A 22,437-nucleotide genomic window follows, 5' to 3' on the forward strand; every position below is an offset into this window, starting at 1 on the left:
GGTTACATGTCCACCCATCATGAGGTTTATTTATCCATGTGGTTTTTATATGACTATTAAACAGCCAGAAGTCTGAACAAGCCTGCTCATCCCATTCAGACGTGAGGACGTGCTACAACCTCTGCTCATGGTATTTCAAAGTTCCTCTCTCTTTTGTCTGAAACCCTATATAGGCTATATAGTCTCCAATGGGCCCCTAAACGCAGTTTATAAACCATTCCTTCCCTTTGAGTGACATCTAAATTTGAAATGAAATGGTCTTTGATCACCTTGTGTAGATGTTTTAAATATAATCCTGAATTGTGAAGAACTACCATAGAATCGCTAGGAAAATCAAATGACATGGCAAAATGCACACTTGGTTGAATCCCTGACATAGTTTTCCGGGCGATAAAGTAATTCTGTCAAGGATGCTTGGCTGTAAAAAAAAAAGCACGGAGTTAACAATTTAGTGACGAGATGAACCCTTAAGACCCGGTTCACTGACTGACAAGACGCAAAGCAGTAGTGGTGTTCTTGAGGTCTGTTAAAAGCTCTCCTCATTCTCTGAGCAGTAAAACAATCAGATTCTGACAGATCCACTCCAAGCCAGAGACAGGAGAATGTTAACATCTCTCAGTCACCCAGCATTCCTTTCTGCTTTAAATGTGGTTTAATGGGTGACCCCTGTGACTGTTCTGCCTGCAATAGTTTACTGAGGAAATTGAAGCCTCGCTTTGGTTCACAAACAGAGGGATTTCCCAGTGACACTAACAGTTAAGGACAGTTTCGGGTTCAAACACCTCTCCGATTGCCCGGTAAACTCACTCAATCAGCCAGCACTGTAAACTGAAACATCTTAAAAACAGTCTATTTTATGACATTCACTATAACTTATAGCTTATTCTTCTTTATCTATGCGAGCGGTTTTAAATTATGTTTTTACATATGGTCTTTGAATGACAGTATTTGGCAGATGACTAAAGAAACAAAATAGTGGCCTGCTATGTGTAACATCTAAGCGATAATATCACACTAATGCACAATGATGGCACAACAATACAAAAGCTCCGTTCCAAAATCTAGTGAGCTCACTGACTTCACAACTCTTTTTCATGGCCTCACTCAGTCAATCGTAAAGATATCAAATTTTCACAGAATGTGCTTTACATTATGATTTTGGGTAGAAAACAGTAAATCGCAAAAAATGATTTTAGCTATGTTTTCACAGACAAGGTCACACATCACAATGTATTATGGTTTTCATTTTACTAGAAAAGAATACACTGCAAAAAATGACTCTAATTTTGTTTTTTGCCTTGTTTTCAGTAGAAATATCTAAAAATTCTTAAATCAAGATGTATTTTCTTGATGAGCAAAATGACCTAAGAAAATAAGTCTAGTTTTTAGACAAAAACTATATAATTTAAGTAAATTTGTGCTTAAAACAAGCAAAATTATCTGCCAATGGGGTGAGAAAATTTTGCTTAAATTAAGTGTTTAAGAAAAAAGAAAACTTATGTATAGATTTTTTTCTCACCCTATTGGCAGATATTTTTCCTTGTTTTAAGTTTAAATTTACTTAAATTGTATATTTTTGTATATAAACTAGACTTATTTTCTAAGGTCATTTTGCTCATTAAAAAAAAGCAGGGCTTTAATCCAGATTTTTTTCCCAATTGGTTCAGAAACAGTATTTTAACGTTTCTGTTTTTCGGTTCAATCCTAAAATTGACGTTCCTGAACCGGTTAGAACAAAAAAATAAAGTTTCCGAACCGGTTAATAACGTTCCATGTCAGTTGTGGGACATACAAATAAGTAGGCTGATCGTTAGGACATTAAACTTAAAATATTAGTCTACATAATTTTCTCTATCTTGTCATCAAACATTAAAAAAGGCTATATTATGTAAGCGGCATAACTGTAATTCTGACATGACTACATTTGTTTCAGCATTATACATGAATTTTATACAAGGACAATTTATGCCATGTTGTTTTTTGGCAGGCAACTTAAACAAATGTTTTTATTATAAAAAGAATACTGTGGTATTTCGAGATCATTTTGTTTGTATGTGTCCTGTCAAGAACAGAAAGATTGTTCGCTTGCTTTTTGAAACGCGTCTCTCCGTGTGCACACACAGACGGAGGACGAGTTCCAAATGGCGCTTCGGGAAGAAGATGCAGCATAAACAGTCGCTACCACAAACCACATAAAGTGAAAATTACATTGTTTTTCAGTGCTTTAATCGCCAAATGTATTTTAATGGACTACAGTATGAGACACAGTAGCGCAACTCTCTCTCAAGTTTATACATCAAGAGTTCTGATCTTTGAAGAGCATATAATCACATTTGATTGGAGTTGGACCAGACAAATTCAACCACGTGTGCGTCTGTGCGTACAGAAAATTGCTCACTTTAGCACCTTTTGCGGTTAAATTGTTTAAAATCACTTAAATGTTAACTTTTGCAAGTCTTTGAAATACGTGCAAATGATCAACTTTCATCCTATTTAAATTAGCGTATTAATCCACAAATCGCAGAACCGTGGGTCAACTGCGATCCGTTACACCACTAATTAGTATTAGAAAAAAACATCTTGAGATACTTGGTAGCCTACCATATTAACCTCTTATGATTGAGCATTAGAGACTTGGGCTTGAGTAGGCTACTTGCTGGTGGCAAGCTTCTCATTTCTCAGATGAGTCAACAATGACCAGAAGTAAACTTCACCGAGTCATATTGCACAGAAATCTTGCCAAAGAACGAAAAAAAAATGTTATTAACCAGTTACCATTAATTTTTAATAAACGATTCTGTTCGGGAACATATTTTTAAAAAAGTTTCTGGTTTTCTTTCCGTGAACCGGTTCAAAGCCTTGAGAAGAAGCATCTTAATTTAAGAACTTTTAGATATTTCTACTGATAACAAGACAAAAATACTAAGAAAGTCATTTTTTGCAGTGTATGTTTGTGATGCAGTGTTAAAATTTAAACAACCTTCATGAGAGCAGATCTATAATGTCTTAAAATGCTGTAGAAAGTTAATAAGGTTTTACCACAGAGCAAATCTCACAAACTAATGTAATAGAAACACAGAAATTTAAGACAAAGACTGATTAAACACTCACTGTAGCAAATTAAAGCGAGAGCTCGGGAATACGAAATCATTTTAGCGAATTAAATGTTAAAACTAACACTGAACAACAAACTATACAGATATATACACACATGGTAACACTCACAAGATGTTACTGGAGATATATAGGTGATTTTACCACCCTTAAATGTTCATTGGTTTTCATTTACATTGCCTACTTGTATAAACACATAACATATTCCATCGTTCTCCTGCCAGCTGCAAAAATATGAAATAATGCACCTTAAGGGAATATGAGTTACATTTCATGCAGAGTCACAGCATCAGACATGGATCAGAGGTCTTAACCTAGTCGAATGTCCGCTTTTAAGTTCCTAATCGCGAAAGCGCTTTCTCAACCACTTTTTATAAAATTTGGTTTGTTTCTAGAGAAAGGAAACAGAAACAGGAATGTTTTTCTTGGATTATGCAAGTTGTAAATCACTCAAAAAGATACACAGCAGTTGTTGTTAGGTTAACTGATAACATTAGAGTTTATTCAGCCTATGTTTCAGCGGATACTGTATGTGAGTCAAACATAAGCAGGGAAATTAAATAACCACACAGATTTATTTACATCCCTCAAAAAACGAATTATATGTTTACTTTACTGTAGCATCTTTTATCAAAACTGACAATATGACAAAAAAATTACAAGTCCAAGAACACTGTAATAAAAAGGTTAAAACCACACATAAAACATTTGAGTCCAAACATGACCCAACAGTGTTTTAGTACACCACAGAGCTACATTGTAAATCTAATGTTCACTTTCAGAAAACATCAAGGGTGAGGGGTTAGGGGCAGAGCGTTAAACAGATCCTAATTTAAGACACTGGTCTTTACGTCTCATGTGACGAAAACAGCCTCTTTCCTCTACTAGTTTAACAATCCCTGCTATCAGCGCTCATCTCTTTAAAGGCTTGTTATCAATAGCTGTGTTCATGAAGGCGTGCAAAACACTGCTCACTTACCAAAGCACTCGCCTGTCCTGTCACCAGGTGGAAAGCTTATCTGAGATACATCTGGAGGCAGATCTCAAGCTGTCAAAGCACATGTCATTCGGCGGCCTCCGGGCCGCAGCTCCGTCCCGAGCGCGAGAAAAGGCCTGTTCGGTTGGTCAGCTCCCACAGGCCTGAACAGCAGGGAGCAATGAAGACCTGCAGATAGAGGAGCACAGGTCACAGTCAAACTCTCAGCTGCTACTCATAAAGATCTAAATAACCTGTCTTGTTGAAATGACACTCATAAAAAAGATAATTGCGAATACAAAAAAAGATAACCCAGATTCGGTTTTACTGCTTAAAGGGACACTCCGCTTTTTTGAAAATATGCTCATTTTCCAGCTCCCCTAGAGTTAAGCATTAGATTTTTACCATTTTGGAATCCATTCAGCTGATCTCCGGGTCTGGACCTACCACTTTTTAGCATAGCTTAGCATAATCCATTGAATCTAATTAGACTATTAGCATCGCGCAAAAAAATAACCAGAGTTTCGATAATTTCATATTTAAAACTTGACTCTTCTGTAGTTACATCGTGTACTAAGGCCGACAGAAAATTAAAAGTTGCGATTTTTCTGGGCAGATATGGCTGTGAACTATATTCTCCAACTGGCGTACTCTGTAATAATCAAGGACTTTGCTGCCTTAACATGGCTGCAGCAGGCGTAGTGATATTACGCATTTCCCAAAAAAAAAGTCCCCCGCCATTGAAAGGCCCTGTCCCAAATGGCACACTCAGGACTTGTGGACCTCCTCAGGGTCCACATTGTGATGACATCATGAAATGCAGACCTTAGGGACCCTTGACGTGAGTCCAAGAGTGCGCACCAAAGTCGTATTTTGGGACAGACTCGAGCGTCACGCTGGAAATAGGAAGAAAAGTTGCCCATCAGTGTGACCTCCTCCCTTCCATCGTCTGATTGGTCCTTTCCGTCATCTGATTGGACCAATTCAGGCTTCGCCGGAGACCGCATCAAGGGGGCACTGATGAGCACACTTCATAGCGTAAAAATGACAGATGGGACACCCTACAGACTCGTAGACTAAGCGAGCACACCCAATTTAAGGCCATATTTTTGGCTGCTGCATAATATTATTGTGCCTCCTTCAGCCATGTTACAGCAGCAAAATCCTTGATTATTACGCCAGAATGAGAGTATAGTCCTTGCCATATCTGGTCATATCTGTCCCTTTAATGCACTATGACAAGTTTGTCAACAAACATTTAAGCCAGATGAAGTTACTGCAACATACATGCAAGAATGACCGAGCACAATTACCCTTTACCTGCCACTCCACAGACATATGAATGTGTTGCTGAGAAACAGTCTATGCCGCGGTGTACTGTTACGTTTTTGCAAGCGTTCACGAGGTGATCCAGGAAGCAGATGGAGTCTCATCGAGGGTTGCTCAATATAAAGGACTCTCCATCATCACTTGCTACTTGTATTACAAGTTACTGGCCATTTAAAATGTACAGGCTAGTCTTACATGTAAGACACTGTCATTGCAGTTTAACGTTTGTGCAGCAGATTGCTGGATCTCAGAATTCAATCTTTAATCTAGACCACATGGAGGTTTATCCAATTGAGCTTCAAAAAGATGAAAGTATTTCTAATTTAGAGCAGGACATTTGGTTAATTCATTGGTATTAAACAATGGCCCTTGGAGGAAGTTGCAGGGCTGCGATCCTGAGCAAACACATTTATGCCTAATGTTTATTATGTGTTAATGGGATTCAAGTCAGCGCTCGGCAGCTGCAAAGCAGACTTGCGTTTCAAAGGCGACTGATGCAGCAGATTATTTCAAAAGTACTTGACCATTATAATTTGCTTGAATGGAAACGAATCGGAGGCAAATGCAATCTAAAGATCTATGAGAAATAAAAGCAAAGGGGGTTGAAGCAGAAGTGGCCCAAAAACGCACATCCAGCCTACTGGCACAATGGACGCTTTTGTGGCACTAGTCAGGGGTTAACAGAATTCTGTTAGCATCCGGGGACGACCCCTCTCGATCCAGCCGAGTCTTCGCTCTGCGGTTCATTCCTGTGTTCTTTATTCAGGTCTAACAAGCGGGGCTCTTTGTGTGCGTCGGGCCAACACCAACACCCTTTTCAACAAAGCCTTGCCAGCCAGACGCATTTCTCCCGCTTTCTAAAGAGTTAAACCCATAGTGCCATAAAGAGTTCACGTCTAATTCAATCAAACTCAATATAACGGAGTCATTTGAGAATAGAGGACACTGGGAAATAAACTCTTACTGTGACACTTTTTATTGTGTTTGCCAACATGTGCCTTCACACCATGAATATCAGTATTGCACAGTGTTTACCAGGCCTCTTTCAGCATATTTCAGCTTTGTCAACGCTGTATAAATAAAACGTATGAGATTTAATGTATATTGTAGATTTTTATAGGAGATTTTGCTGAGGCTGTGGTCTTTCTCATTTAAAGCAAGGGGTTTTGTCAACACCTTCTGCTTGCCAACTGGCACTATAATCCTTTTAAGACATGTGAACATGACAGGATTTTTAAGTTGCTTCTAAAGCGAAGGGGGCCGGACTTGCAATGGAAAGTTAAGCTCTATTCAGATGGTTCTGCTTTGCTTGCTTCTTTTTGTGGCAGCAGCCGTTAAAAGCTTTACACGTTTATTGGGGATTTAGGTCATTTTGAATATCTGCATGTTCATACACTCGCAAACAAAAATGTGCTAAACGATGGCATAAAAGAAGCAATTTTGGCTGAATGGTTACAAAATGTTCTTTGTAGGGGAAAGCGGTAATAAAAAGGTATGAAAGAAATGGTTCCTTTAAGAACCTTTTACATGCTTCATTTAAGGAACCAAACATGGTTCTTCTACGGCATTGCTGTGAAGAACCTATTTGTAACACCTATATATTTTTTTCATTTAAAAAATAATATTCTTTCATTATTCACTCATACTTAAGTTGTTACAAACTTGTATAATTTCTTTGTTTTGCTGAACACAAAGGAAGATATTTGTAATCAAGCAGGAAACAGAAGCACCATTTACTTAGTGGGAAAGAAAAATACTATGGAAGTCAATGGTGCTCAGAAACTGATTACAAACTTTTCTCAAAATATCTTCCTTTCTGTTCAGCACAACAAAGAAAGGTATACAGGTTTGTAACAACTTCACTCTTAAAAATAAACAATGCCATAGAAAACCTTATTGTGTCTATATGGTTCTTTAAAGCAACTTTAAAGGGATAGTTCACAAAAAAATGAAAATTCTGTCATCATTAACTCCCTCTCTTTGTTATTACAAACCTGTATACATTTCTTTGTTCTGATAAACACAAAGGAAGACATTTTGAAGAATGTTTAAAACCAAACCACCAAGCCCTATTCACTTTCATAGTACTCTTTCTCCTACTATGGAAGTCAATAAGGCTCATGGTCGGTTTGGTTTTAAACATTCCTCAAAATACCTATCTTTGTAGTCATCAGAACAAAGAAATTTAAACATGATTGTAACAACATGAGAGTAAGAATTTTCATTTTTGGGAAAACTATCCCTTTAACGTTTAAAGAACCCTTCTGTCCCACAAAAGGTTCTTTAAAGTGAAAAAAGGTTCTTCAGATTATAAAAATATATGAAGGAAATGTTTCAAGAACCTTTCATTAAACCCTATCCAGTCAGTATATGTTGCTAAATGTGGAAAACATTGAATAAACAAACAGGATTAACAAAATACTGAATGCACCCTGGAGAAAAACATCATTGCTCAGAGGTTGCTCCTTTATTTCTCAGTAGAGATACTGAGAGATATTTCAATGATAAATGTTTGGGGTTTTTTTCCACTTAAAAAATACAATTTAGCAAATCTCAGATTTTGCTGGGGAAAAAGAGGGGACACATACAGAGTAAAAAAACCTGTGCTGTTTTTCTACAAAATTCTGAAAGTAAGTCTATATTTGAAGAGTTTGTTTCCAAAACGCAATAAATCCATTTTGACTAATTTGGGTAAAAATGTGTTTTCTATACCAAGAAAGTGACAAGATGAAAACCACTATTTTCTATTACAAACTTAACATAGCATCTTTAGGTTATAATAACATTAAAATTCAAATCTATAATTTGATTTTCAAAGACTTATTATAAAAATTGATTATTTTTTCAGCAAAATGCAATAAATATGTTGAATCAATATATAAATGTGCATTAATCTTTGCCATGTTACATTCATTTAGTTGACTAGTGGTATACACTGATTAAAAAAATAAACATTTATGGCATTAATCAAAACACTTACTTTGAATATTAAGAACACTGTCATTGCCTCTGGCGTAAATAATGGCTTACGTTTTTTATCAATGCCATCAAAATTTTGTTTTTGTTTATTTGTTGTTCACGAAATACAAAGTAGATGAGGAAAACTAGGATTCCATGTGTATTCAAAGTGCCGCCATTATTGTTTGTTAAGCGGATTTATTGCGTTCTGCAGAGAAGGAGGACTGGCATTTGTCGCGGTTTGGTAAAAAAGGGAGAAAAGACGACAGAATAACCCGCCAGATATCGGATTTCGCGTACAACAAAGAATTTACTTTTTAATACTGACCAGATGGTAACTTTTAAAAAATGGCGTTTATCTCGTTTTGGAACCAAACTCTTTATTTGGTCTGCAAACTGATATCTTGTAAATATTAAAAATACCTCTAAAGTCACAAAGACTTTTGTTTCATTTGACTAATGTCAGAAATTAATTTATCAGATTAAACAAATAAAATAAAATTTAGTTTTACACTGTAAAAATGACATGATCAGTAAGTCACAACAACATTAACATTATAATAATTTGGGCAATTTAAATGTTTTATAAGTTACAGCAACTCATCATTCGTCAAGATATAATAAGTAGAATTTACTTGTACAGACAATTTTATTATACTTAAAAACGTACAATTTACAATGTATACTGTCACACAATGGTAGAAATATTTCACATATGTTTCATACCTAGCTGTACTGTGTGCGGTGAAATTTCTCCTTTAGTGCTTCACGGCCTTGTTTGTGTAGCCTGTGGTGGGTTTACGACCTCTGGACCGGAAAGGTTGCCGAGCCCGGTCCATGTGGCCGTGTAATGACGGGGTAACTCCGAAAGTTCACTTATTTATGACTCTCTCCTTCTTCCCTATGATGGCCACATCAAAGAGCACCTGCAGGGAGGCAAATTGGTGTTAAGTGGAGGACCTCCTGTGGATGCTTGCCCTCTCCATCATGATAAGAACGCGAAGAAATCTGGATAGGATTTTATGGAGACCTGCCACACAGGAGCAGGAACATTTCAGCTCATGCCAGAACACTGATTCACCTCGGACTGCACTCACGTCCAGCACACAGCTGGCCGCCCTGAAGAAACGCCTGCGGGAACGGCCCTTCTCTAAAACTTAAATTAGAAGAATTAAAAGCCATTGCCTCCTTTAAAGCTTGAATATATCTAATCAAATGATCAGCAGATAAGCTCCAGGTTTTTGCAGTACGATTTTATGCCACAGTGAAATGCGGCCATAAAATTAAACGGTTAGCAATGAATGCAATGTTGTGCAGCAGGTTAAAGGAAATAAAGGAAGTGGGTGGCTTTGATGTTGACTGGGAAAAATAAATACAAGTTGATTTGTTTTTTAATAAAGGCAAGGACGGAAATGTTTCCCAGGAACCATTTTTGGATAAAAATGCCATTACGGGGCATGTCATGTAAGTAACTCCAGAACATTTGGCAAATTCGCTCTTTCGTTCATTTCGATTCGGTGATCCTCTGATAAAGTGTACAATAACACAAATGCCCGAAACCTGAGCACGCTCACATCAGCAAGATAATTATGCACTTTTTCCGCCTCTCGCAGAGTTGAGAATATATGTGGGGTGCCCGATAGCCCCTGTGTTTTCTAAACCACCCAGAATTAAAAGAAGAAAAGAAATGAGTGTGCAGTTAATTGAGAACAGAGCGCGGCCGAAGCGACTAATCAAACACAGCTCTGGCAATAACCTTCACTCAGCTATACCCAAACCCCTCTCTCTTTCTTTAGTTCACCCAATCATAAGGGTGGCCAAAAATCTGTTGAGCCCAGTAACCAAAGAGAATTTTCACGGACTGTGGAGAATCAAGCAGACCACCAATACCAAGCTTAATGCTGGATGCATATAATTATCATTAAAAAAAAAACAAGTCCACCTGTATCCTATAAGAGAACCGTAAAAACCTAAAGGGGACATTTCCTCACAATCAGCCTGTGAGGGTTGTATAAACACCAGTCCCCAAAAATCACTTGGCAAAGCCCAATGAATCATAACAGCCATTAAGAAAAATAAAAGGCCATTAAGTAACAAAAGGTCAAGCAACTGAAAAGCAAAGTCACCCGCTATAATTTAACATCTGCTTTCTGTCCACAGCAAAAACGCCATACGAATTTCACCCTCTTACAGATCTGAAAGTACTCAATAAATCAATTCACCCTAAGCAAGGTAAATTACTTCATCATTATAGCATTATCATAAACGCTTTTGTTTTTCAACAAGTCATTTTCCAGCCCTAATGGTGACTTTTCGCGAATATCTGCAGCCCCATTAGCCAATCGTGAGGTCATTATGTTTATTCAAAACAGAAGGGAACTCCTCGCTTTCCACTTCGCAATGACTGACAGCTACTGCATGGACACCGGGGCATCTGTAATCCTTCTTAAAGTCACCAACGCACTTTAATTCCTTGAAATTAAGACGAAAAATGTTGTAAAGTGTGAACAGATGTAGATTTACGGTGCAGACGGGGCTTATAAATAAAGTTTAGGTGTCAGCTCAGAGAAAGTGTTGGTTTTGATGGACAGCGGCATGTCTGCACTGATGGCGAGCTCTATACGGGTGTCTTTTACCTCTTCACCACCACTGACTCTGCGCTGACACATGCTGATCCCATTCACTGAGTAAACAAGAACTCTCTGTGGCATTAGTCATGGTGTTTTAACAACAGATGACTGAATTCACTAAAGATTCTGGCCTGAGGAGATGCAGAATGGCTTTTTTTGTGATATTTTAATCTATTTTGATATAATAGTATGCAATAGAAATTGTAGATCATGCAACTTAAACATTAAAATGTAATTCTGAAGCACGTTATTTCCAAAATCTGATGGAGGGGGATGTAAAAAGAAGTAAGCTGAAAAAAGCACAGAAACCAAAATCGTCAAATATAATGAATGAACAAAGTGAATGTTGAGCACATAATAACCACCTTTCAAAGAGCCAAACTCGAATAAATCTCTTTCTAGCCGCCCGCTACTTTATCAGAAATGATGTCATACATTTCTTCTGTGGAACACAAAAGGATAAACTGCTCTGTTGATACAATCACAGGAAAACCATGAAATGTCAATGAAAAAAAGTCTATGAAGATTGAAGTTAGTTTTAAATCCTAGCTGGTTTGGCATTAAGGTAATAAAAGGAAAATCAAATAAGACACAGCCAGAGATAAATCAGTGTAAAATCACAGATGATTAAACCAAGCACACAGACCGTAAAATATTTTGTTTTTTGGGTTTATAAATCGCACCAGCTCACTTACAGATTGATGCATATCAAATCTCCGAGGAATCACATAAGAAACAAAACCAAAGAGCTTTGGGAGGAAGTTATACCAGGATCACAAAGCAAACATTGACGTTTATATTTTTTCATTCACTTAACCTACAAAGACTAACACACTGCATGGATTCTAGAAATCAGCCACTCAGAAAAGACTTTTCTTTTAACTCTTTGTAGCTCACGGATCCATGAAGGAAGACACTTAAGGGCCGGCCACAGTACAGCGACAATCTGTCTGCATGCATGGGTCACACTTCACCTATACCCGCTCCACTGCCTCTGTACCGGGACTGCCTCAATGTAACAGTCAGCAGCTTTACAAAACTCCCAGACTGATCGGTGATCCCGAAACATCCTTACAAGTAACCGATGTGACCTTCTTTTAAACAAATAAAAGAGCCGTCTAAGTCTCAACTCTTTTTCCTGCTCTTAGAAGTCAGGGGGAACTTTTTAAGGAAGATTTCTTGTTCGGCCCGAGGCACATTTGTGGTTTTAAGTTTCAGTGACAAAACAAACTTGTCCGCTCTATCGGAGAAGCCTAATATTTATGAATGAGTAAGACTGCAGCTTGTATTCTTTTCCTGTGTCAACATTATTCAGTGAGTGCCTTGATGGTGAGCAGTGCTGTATATCAGAATGTAATCAAAACTATATTAGATGTAAGAGCTTAAAGTAAGCGGTCTGACTTACTAAAAATGCTTCAGTTCTTTAAAAGCAAACTTTTGTTTCTCCCAATACTTCCATTTCAAAATATTTTGTTGGGTCTTGAGATGGATTAAACACTTCTAAGTGGGTACTAACATTAGGGGATCCCCAACCCTTGAGGGATGTTCTAATTCACTACCCTTTCGGGTTGTTCGTATCCAAAAAAGGCACTAAATTAAAAGGCTGTGAATTTTTTTTCAGTTTTTCTTTTGCATAAATGTTTAAACAAATTCCCAGATTTTAATGGTGCCACATGTGATCAACAGTAAAAATGAAAACATTTTACCTCTTAGCAAAAGGAAAAACCACCAACAATCAAGAATGCATGATTATTTGATGTCATGGCTTTGCAATCAAACACTGTTGTTATAATGGAAGTCAATGGGGCAAAAAAGCCCACGAACAACTAATTAGGGAGAAGAAAATAAAATCTGATGCTGCACAAAAACTAAAAATGCATGAAAGACAATGTTTTCACTAATCTTTTTCATCCCCAAGACTGTAAAAAGGAATAAAATCCAGTCCACAATCACTTTTTATTTTAAAAATCTATTTTGTGTGTGTTTATTTTTCACAAATCAGTGACATCACTTATGAACTAGGCAATTAAAGAGTTAAAATCCTGGATTTTTGTTAACATTTTGTAGTTTTCATCAGTACTGAGGTTGATTAACAGATTTATGCAAAGAAAATTAAAAAAGAATTAAACTGATAAATTTTACAGCTGTTTATTTAGTGGCTTTTTTGTACCCAAACAACCCGAAAGGGTAGTAAATTTGCCCACGTTGTTGAGATTTTGAAAAATGTCAAAGCATTTTCTCTTAATATGTCAATATAAAATTTGTCACCCAAAAATCATTCCATTTGCTGAAACACGGAGAAAGTTGTGGCCAAATTAAGGCTAAAAAATGGCCTCAACAAGGGTTAATTTAGAGAAAAATTAGGATCTTTTTTCCCATTAAACAGGATACACCAGTTCACTTTAGTGAAGGTTTCAGTGAAATGGACAAATCAATGTTCTCTCTGCAGGCAGGCCTGCCCTCTGGGTTTGGTGCCGTTGATTGATGTGTGCAAGATATCCTTCTTCTCTGATCTATTCCCACAAAATACTCTCACACCCCACTGAGTGTCCATAACCTGCTGACTGCGCTGACTGCTGCTGTCATCAGACTGACAAAATCCTGCCTTACAACACTAAAACCAAATTTTCAATGAGCCTTTTTATATAGTTTGCCATTATAATAACCTTCCTCTAAAAACTTTCTGAGAACCTATACGTATATTTTTCCGATACCAAAACAATGCCGTTAACAAGAAAAAAGATTTGCTTACCTCCATTGTTGGTTTTTAAACTTAAAATAGAGACAAAACATCAAAGCTTTAAGTTTCTTTATAGGCCAGGTGCCCGGTTCTCGGACGGCTCTGCCAAAATTCAAGCTTTTTCAGGAATTCTAATTCATCACCAGCCCTCAATGTTGGCCAATCACTTAATACAAAAAATACAAATGAACAACATATTAGGATGTTTGGCAAACCTGAAAAAATACTTTTTTAATTAACAATATGCCTTAAGTTAAAAAGGTATACATTTAAATGTAAACAATAAATGTTTTGTTAAAAGTTCTTAAAAGGTTAATTTACAGTAAAGGCTTTTTCTTTGAAGGCTTTTTGTTTTAACAAACCAATCAGAATTCAGGATTTCCAGGTCTTCCCATGGGTTACTGATGTCGAGAACTAACGGTGCACTGCATTGTCTTCATCATCAAGTGAAGAATTGATGCTTTCTCTGTGTCAGCAGTGAAAGGCTCTTGCTATTTTTCGTGTGGTTCTGCTCCATCTGTTGATTGGCCCAACTGGTGGTCAAAGCAGGAAAAACTTTGTGATACAACAGAAGAGGTAAAGGGGCAAACACAAAGGCACAGCCGGCTGGTCCCTTGCCACTTTAGAGCCACAATGAGGAGCAGAAATGCCCCCCGTTGGGTTCGATACCTCAATGGTTTCCTCACCCCAGGATGAGTCCTGCATGTGGACCTAATCTGTGACTCGAAGGGCCTCACTTTCAAAATATGTTCAGCCATTCGGAGTCTTCTAGACCACACTGGTATGTCGTTCCACATGCTTGTTAAAATGTTGACTAAACATCTTCGGCTAAACATTTTATCTGTACTTTTATCATGAAAATTGTATTATGCTTAATAAACATAACACTAAGAAAGAAAATTCTGGAAGTTGTTTCATGCATCTGGGTAAATATGCAGTTTTCATTTAATGTAAAAATAAATAAAACCTTTTCAGAGAAATATTAGGCCACCAAATAACGACAGGAGGAATTTGGCCAAGCAACAAAATCTGATCCAACAAAGAAATCGAAGACTATTATGCCATTTTGGTCTGTTTGATGTTGGTTTCTGACTGTGTACGTTTGTATCGTATTCAAGATTTATTATTCAGACGGCCATCTGAGTATGGTTGAACAGTTGTGAACGATTATAGCAAACAGTAAATCTCAGCGCAGGGCACATGCTCCAAGGGTGCGGGACAGGTTTGTCATGTTTTTTAGTAAAGTGTAGCAAATGCATTGAGCATTAAAAGAAAACTGAGCTCAACTAATGGACCAACCCCAGAGTTTTCTCCATAGATCCCTCCAGAAACAATTACCAGCCAACCAAAGCGTGGAGCTGCAGATTAGTAACTGGGTTGCCAATAAATATACTTTAAAGCGTATACAAATATACTGTACCTACAAAAAAAAACATTATACAACAGAAAATGTGGATTAAATTTGGGATTTGGAAAGTTATGTCATATAAGCTTCTCCAAACTTTGCTTACTTTCATGAATTGTGCAATACGGTTATATAATGTTGGCAGTGGATCTGAACCTTCAGATTGATCTTCACAGATCCTACGGCTTCACTTAACCTTGACAACTCTGTAATAACAGGACGTGGGGCTTTTTTCAATAAACAAATCATTTGATAAAAGCGCCCTAGACATTGCCTTAGATTGAGCAATGTCTGAAAACAATATTTACTGGGATAATGGTGGGAGCCCTGCATGTTTTCATTAGCATCTTACCACAAGCTTGTTTAAAGCAAAGACAGAATGTGAACAATGACGATAGAATCATCGTGCCAAAACAATTTACGTAAACCTAAATTATTACATTGCTAGTTTGGAGATTTTAAAAAATCCACTGGTTCAAAGAGAGATCAAATATATGTTTCCAACACAAAACACTTGAGAGGCAGATTGGCCCCAATAACAAATTGATAACAAATCTGTTTCAAAGTCATAAAATCTTTATTATTGATACTTAAATCTGAGGACAGATGAAATTTCCTCAGTGAATCACAGACCGCAGCCAAGAAACAATATCTCACTACTTTGGCCATCAATGAGGAAGAAATACATTGAAAAAACACAGCGTTCATCTGTTTTACAAAGACCCTCCATTCTGTTACTCTGTATGACATTCGTCTCCTCAAACCTTCATCGTCATGTCTGCGGTCGTGGTTTAATGCGCTACATGCCGATTTTAGACCGTATGCTGTGTCCTGTGGGACGATGCTTCCCGCTACCCCTTAATGCGCATACTGCCTAAATTACATTCAGATTACATCTATTGAAAGAGGGGTTACTCTAATACATGCACACTGTCAGATTTACAGCTAAATTTATAGCTAAAAAATTTTAAAGCTACAGTGCTCAGCACCAGCATCACCAAATGCAACTGCAAAAATAATACTTTTTTTACAGCTTTCCCAAAACCCCCTCTAATTTATTATAAATTGGCCAAACACTTTAAAAAATGTTTGGCTATTTTCAACCAAGCATTGGGTCTAAAGGGACAAACTTTAACCTTTAACCTATGCTGGGTTTTTCCGCCTATATTGTTGGTTATATAAGTTATAAAAATTTGGGGTTAATTTTGACCCAACACTGGGTTGAAAATAACCCAGCATTTTCAGAGCGAACAGCCCCGCCCCAAATGAGCCAATGTTGGTGCCTTGAGCAGGTTTTTATCAACCCTGTATTTACACGGTGGGAAATTAAACTGAAAATAGCTTACATATGGTTTTCTCTGAATGTTAAACTGGAATGGAAGAAAAAAACTTAACATTGGAAAAATATACCTTAGCCTTAAGCAAAAGCAAAGTTTATGGGGTGGTTTATTTGTTTTTTTAAAGCAACACTATGTAGTTTCCATGTAAAAATGACTTACAGCTCCCCCATGTGGTTGAAAAGTGCAACAGTGTCTGGTATCAGACATTCTTCTGCTGGCAGGGGGAGGGGCGGGGCTGTGTTTCCTACCCTCCACCGACACTTTCAGAGTGTGCTTGTAGCAGCTAGGAGGCTGCTCGGGTTGCAGCAACAGTACAATTTGTCCAGTTAAAAGTTGTTCTATCACTGAAATAATTTTAGAGACATTATTTAAAGGTAAAAAAACTACATAGTGTTGCTTTAATAAAAATAAATTTTTCATCTGCTCCACATATAGGTCCAATTGAAGAGAAAACTTTTAAGAAGTTCACTCTCTTATGTGTCCTGGATAATTGTCGACACAAAATCACTAGCTGTGAGATAAGTAAATACGTGTGAAGCATCATCAAGTGTAGTTGCCATAGAGCCAGAGACAAAGAGGAATGTAATGCGATTTTTTTGCTTTGCACAAATAGCAATAGCAGATGTCACACACAGAGTCCCACACAACGTCTCTACCGCTATACAAAGCCAACTGGCGACTGAAGACATAACAGGATCTACTTAATCCTATAAAACCATAGAAAGAAGAGGAAAAGTGACAGATTAGGTGAATGAGAGAAAAAGAAAATACTCATGGAAAAGAAACATTACAAATCAGATATTGTCTCTCCAAGACATCACTGAGAAAACCATTTAGATCAAATAATGGCTTATGTCTTCAGCTCTTACTGAAAAAGATTGTAATACTCTGCATCTTCTTGTATACTCTACACTTAAATTCCCTTAAAATGTGTCCCTCATAAAGGAAATGAACTCAAACGTCCTCAAAAATCCAGATTTAGAAGGTGTCCAGCATCACAATTTTTAAAAAGCCCTTGAAGCCAATTTTGTTTTTTGCATATATAAGATTAAAGTCTGAACTTACTACTATTATTTTTAGATGATTTAAAAAATATTTTCTATAGAGTTATTTAATTTGTTAAATTATCATTATCAAAAATGATCATTATCGCAACATGATATTACATTAAATAAATAAATACATATATACATATACATACTGCTTACCTGGTAGCCATCTTGAGTGTCACAGTCAACTATGTCCCTTCCAACAATTTTAATTGAAAATGTTAGTTCCTTGATGGCTTAAACAAAGATTGAAAATTGTTGCGGAGGATGAGAAAATTGGCCTTGAACACATTTATATTCCTTATTATTGTCTCTACATTTACCAATGATCACCAAACACCACATGTTTCTCTATTGTAAATGTTTATAGTATTTTTTAGATGTTTTAATTATAAATATTTCCATGTCAAAGAACCCAAATCCAGCCATGGACACGTTGCGGTAATGACAATTTTTCCCTTAAATGTGAAAAAAAATTGGTTTGTATGATGTCATTTGAAGTCATGTGCAAAATAGTATACATGAAGAGATGTTTGTAACTGTATGCTTCTTATTTTGATAGCATTTACTTTTTTATCAAAATGTTTCATGACACCTCATAAGTATAATTTCGTGAGAATCACCCTAATGCGTTCATTTTATAAACACACTGTGTACCAATTGTTCCAATTGTGTGTATTTTCATTCCTACTGTGGAATTTAGGGAAAACTAAATCTAAGACAATTGAAACAATTTAAATCTCCAAAGATTCTCCTAAGCCTTAAATGAGTAACATCTAAACAATAAAAAATTCTTCTGACTGTTTGCCCATCATGCATTTTTGTTATAATTCCCTTCACAACTAAAATCTCACATTAAAGTTACACCTCCAGATGAAGCCTCATGTGATTCCTGTGACCAAATCCTGCTGTTAACCATCAGCAATCTGTGTTTCTGGGTCATCAAATGTCACTCAGGAGGAGCATATTTGCAGCCAGCCCCTCATTTCCATCTGAGTTTGACAGTCAGAGAACTGTGTGAGATGTACAGGCCAAACAGTGCAGAGGCACCCAACCGAGAATCCATTCATGAGACTGTCCTGTGACTCATTATCAACATAATAGGAGAAAATCGTGGGACACACACACTCTATCTCCAATATATATCTGCGGAGATTATATAAGAACCGCTCTGGATGATTTAACATCAGATGTTTTGCTTCTATGGGTCTCCTGGGATCACGGGTTGAAACATTGTTGTACTTTTAATGGGTTTGTCATGACAAGTTTTAAACAGAGAATTTTATGCCAGATTTAAAGAGCGTCACACTAGACTTTGTACTCTTTTGACTTCCATTCATTGCCATTCACATTCGACTGTGTGTGAATTCGAATGACGAGAAGTTATGAGACCCACACTGGCGATCTCTGTCACATTGTTGAATGCAAGCAGATATTGTTGCATTGGTGGTTTGTATGTCTGGGTTGATGAACACCATCACTCCGCAGACATACAGGGGGCATAGAGTCGACAGGGCTGGATTCAGACCGCAGAAGGCTCTTCTTGTGTTTTTGATAACACCTTTGGTTTCCCCTGTTGGCCTCGTGTTTACTTAACTCAGGGGTGCTCCACAACGTCACCCAAGTGGGGGGCGACCACAGCAGGGCAAGATCTTAAGATGATCTGACACCTCATGTAAATTTAACTTTTCTCATTACAGCCTGAAGATAATCAAAAGGGTTAATGAGCTTTAATCCAGAATTACTTAATGAATATTCTGATTTCATGGCTTTGAAATGCTCTCTTGTAAGTAATTGGTTACTGAATAAATGCATGCAGTGTTTAAGATGATTTTTAATTTTACTTGAATTCTTAAAGAGATAAAATGTTTGTCAGTAGTAGACTCAGAAACATTGTTTGAATAAATGCACCCTCACTGCAAGAAAAATGGCCCAAAGCTGTCACCCTTTGAAAAGGTCCTAATATGTACCATATAGGTACAGATATCTAAATATTTGGAACAAATATGTATCTTTATACCTCTGATGTACTATTATGAACTCTTTAGGTACTCTTATGATATGTCTGATGCAGTGTTTAAGACCATTTTTGCAATCTTTTTTTGCAATCTTTTTTTATAAAAAATAAATTGTTTGTTAACAGCACATTTCAGTAAAGGTATTTGGAGAGTACAGTCTGGTGATCCACTTCAGTAAAACCACTTCATTCCTCATGAGCTTTGAATCATACTGTTAACCAGCATATTACCATCACAAAGCAAATCCATCTGCTTTGCAAGCACATGGCTATAAACCAGTCCAGAGGACTAAACAAACTAATATCTTAAATCTGCTTAAACGTTTCTGTGGTTGTATTTCCTTAAAAAACGACTAATGTTGTTAATATGCAATTGTAGGTTTAAAATCTTTTGCGCACACATGCATGAACGCACACACATTAAAATTTTATTGTTGAACTTACGTTTGAACAACTTGAATTAATATGTCATTTAAACTTTTGTGACTTAGCGGTTGCTAAATTATAAACAATAAAGTTGTAATAACTTAAGCACATTCAACTCTATTTTTTTTTCATACCAACTCCTCTCTAGTCAAGAAAGTTGAAGTGACTTGGTAATTTAAGTTGGTTAAACTCAAAAATTTAAATGCAACAAGGAATTTTTTTACAGTGCACACACACACACACACACTCTGGTTTCCATGTTTTGTGGGGACATTCCATAGACGTAATGCATTTTATACCGTACAAACTGTATAGACTGTTTCAGCAGTAGCAACATAAACACGCGGCTTTTGTGGTCATCACGTAACTTCCGGTAAAGTCTGCGAAGAATAAATAACAACAAAGTCTTTTAAAGTAGTTTATTTTTATAACAAGCAAAATAAACAACACATAGATTACATAGGAACCCAAAACATTTGTTATTTGTGACGAGGTATTTCTTTAAGAGTTCAGTTACAGCAACTAGTCAGACCATTAAACAAGCAGAAACCGGAAGTAAAGTTCGGACCAGATGCTTATCGCGTCACCGCACATGCGCCGATGAAACGGTACTCTATTCCCTTCCCCTAACCCAAACCCTAACCCCAACCATCACAGAAAACTTTCTGATACCTTAGATTTTCAAGAAACATCATTCTGTTTGAGTTATAAGCTTGTTTCCTCGTGGGGACCTCAAAATGTCCCCATAAGGTCACAAAAATACTGGTATTCCTTTCTTAACGTGATAATTACCAGGTACACACACACGCACACACACGCATATATATATATATGTGTGTGTGTGTATGTATGTATGTGTGTATATATATATATATATATATATATATATATATATATATATATATATATATATATATATATATATATATATATATATATATATATATATATATATATATATATATATATATATATATATATATATATATATATATTCCCTTCCCCTAACCAAAACCCTAATCCCAACCATCACAGAAACCTTTCTGCTACTTTAAATCATTCTGTTTGATATATAAGCTTGTTTCCTCATGAGGATCTCAAATAGGTTAAAAAAATACTGGTATTCTTATCTTTGTGGGGACAATTGGCCCCCACAACTTGATAATTCCCACGTACACACACACACACACACACACATTACGAAACAATTTAAATCTCCTCATATCAATATCTTTACATTTTAGCACCATTAAACTGAACAGACATTACACATGGAGATTTAAAAAGTAAGTTTTGGGATTGATTTACATGCACTAAAATATACAACTACAAATAAACCCACAGGTGGGCATAGGGAGGGACGTGTCTTTAAAAGAGGCCAGGAAAACTCTATAAAACAATTTATAATTACAAACACTTTTGTATTTGAACTACCTCAGATGCTTCCTAGTTACGTTGGCATGTACTTATTTTCATATTACACAATTTTGAACTCACCTTGGCTGTGGAAGTAAAAAAAAACTTTTTACTGTAATCCCTCACTATTCATGACCAACTGGGAATGAGCCTGCAGATCTCAGAGTGAGTGTGAACTCTCCCACTGGTAACACCTTGTAAATTGACATCTGCATTCACCTCTGGGCTTTTGAAGAGAGGAAAGCTGATCATTCAAAGACTTTAAAGCCATTAAAGTTTTTAAATACTCGGTAACCAAAACTGAGAATGATGGGAAGAAAATAGAAACAAACACTTTAAGGGCTTCTAAATAAGGTCATATTTTATGAGCGCTAAATGCTTCCAGTTTCTCCTGAACGTAAGTTTGAACGTCTTAAAGGTATAGATCATCTAAAAAAAAAAACATGTACTCATCACCATCATGCTATTTAAAACTTTAAAACCAGAACATATATCAGCAACAGTCATCTTGTAAAATCTGGATTGGTGATTGCTCACTAAAGCGTCTCCAGTAAATGTGACTACAATATGCCAACACTTGTACATCTCACTGCACAGTGCACTGGCAAGTATGACCAACTAAACAGCAGGTAACACCAAGTGAGCTTGGTCTGTTTAGAGTCCTGTTACAAGAGAACTCTCTCTTCTCCTCTGAAGTTTTGCTACAGGGGAGAAGTAAAACACGACAAAACACCCCTGGAAACTGAAAGCACATCTGCGTCCTGTTAAACAAACTAATACACCCCCTCCCCGACAACATAGCCCCTCTCTGATTTAACTGGAAGGCTTGGTGGAAACTTCTGGCCCAATATAAAACTAATTGTTCCCTCTCCCTTTCAATCAAACTTTCTCCGTTTCTTCATGGGTGTCTTGGTAAAGTCAATTGCAGACATTACAGAGGATATAGGGATTATTTATTGGTGGAATTATTTTTTCCACGGCCATTTGCTTATTTTGCTATTACAAGTGATACATTTCATTCAATTCTAAACAGTCGT

At 36.8% G+C, this 22,437-nt stretch overlaps 1 protein-coding gene across 1 annotated transcript in view; it reads right to left on the minus strand.

Moving 5' to 3' along the window:
* Positions 1-22,437, minus strand: part of tmem72 (transmembrane protein 72) — a 122,484-nt gene that overhangs the window by 30,267 nt on the left and 69,780 nt on the right. The window contains exons 2-5 of the mRNA XM_073873361.1: positions 14,110-14,280; positions 13,760-13,913; positions 9,104-9,303; positions 4,094-4,279 (exon numbers count right to left, since the gene is read on the minus strand). The gene's annotated coding sequence lies outside the window, so the exon portion shown is untranslated. The remainder of the gene's footprint in view (positions 1-4,093; positions 4,280-9,103; positions 9,304-13,759; positions 13,914-14,109; positions 14,281-22,437) is intronic.

This window comes from Misgurnus anguillicaudatus, chromosome 11 (genome assembly GCF_027580225.2).
Source record: "Misgurnus anguillicaudatus chromosome 11, ASM2758022v2, whole genome shotgun sequence".
NCBI classification, from domain to species: domain Eukaryota; kingdom Metazoa; phylum Chordata; class Actinopteri; order Cypriniformes; family Cobitidae; genus Misgurnus; species Misgurnus anguillicaudatus.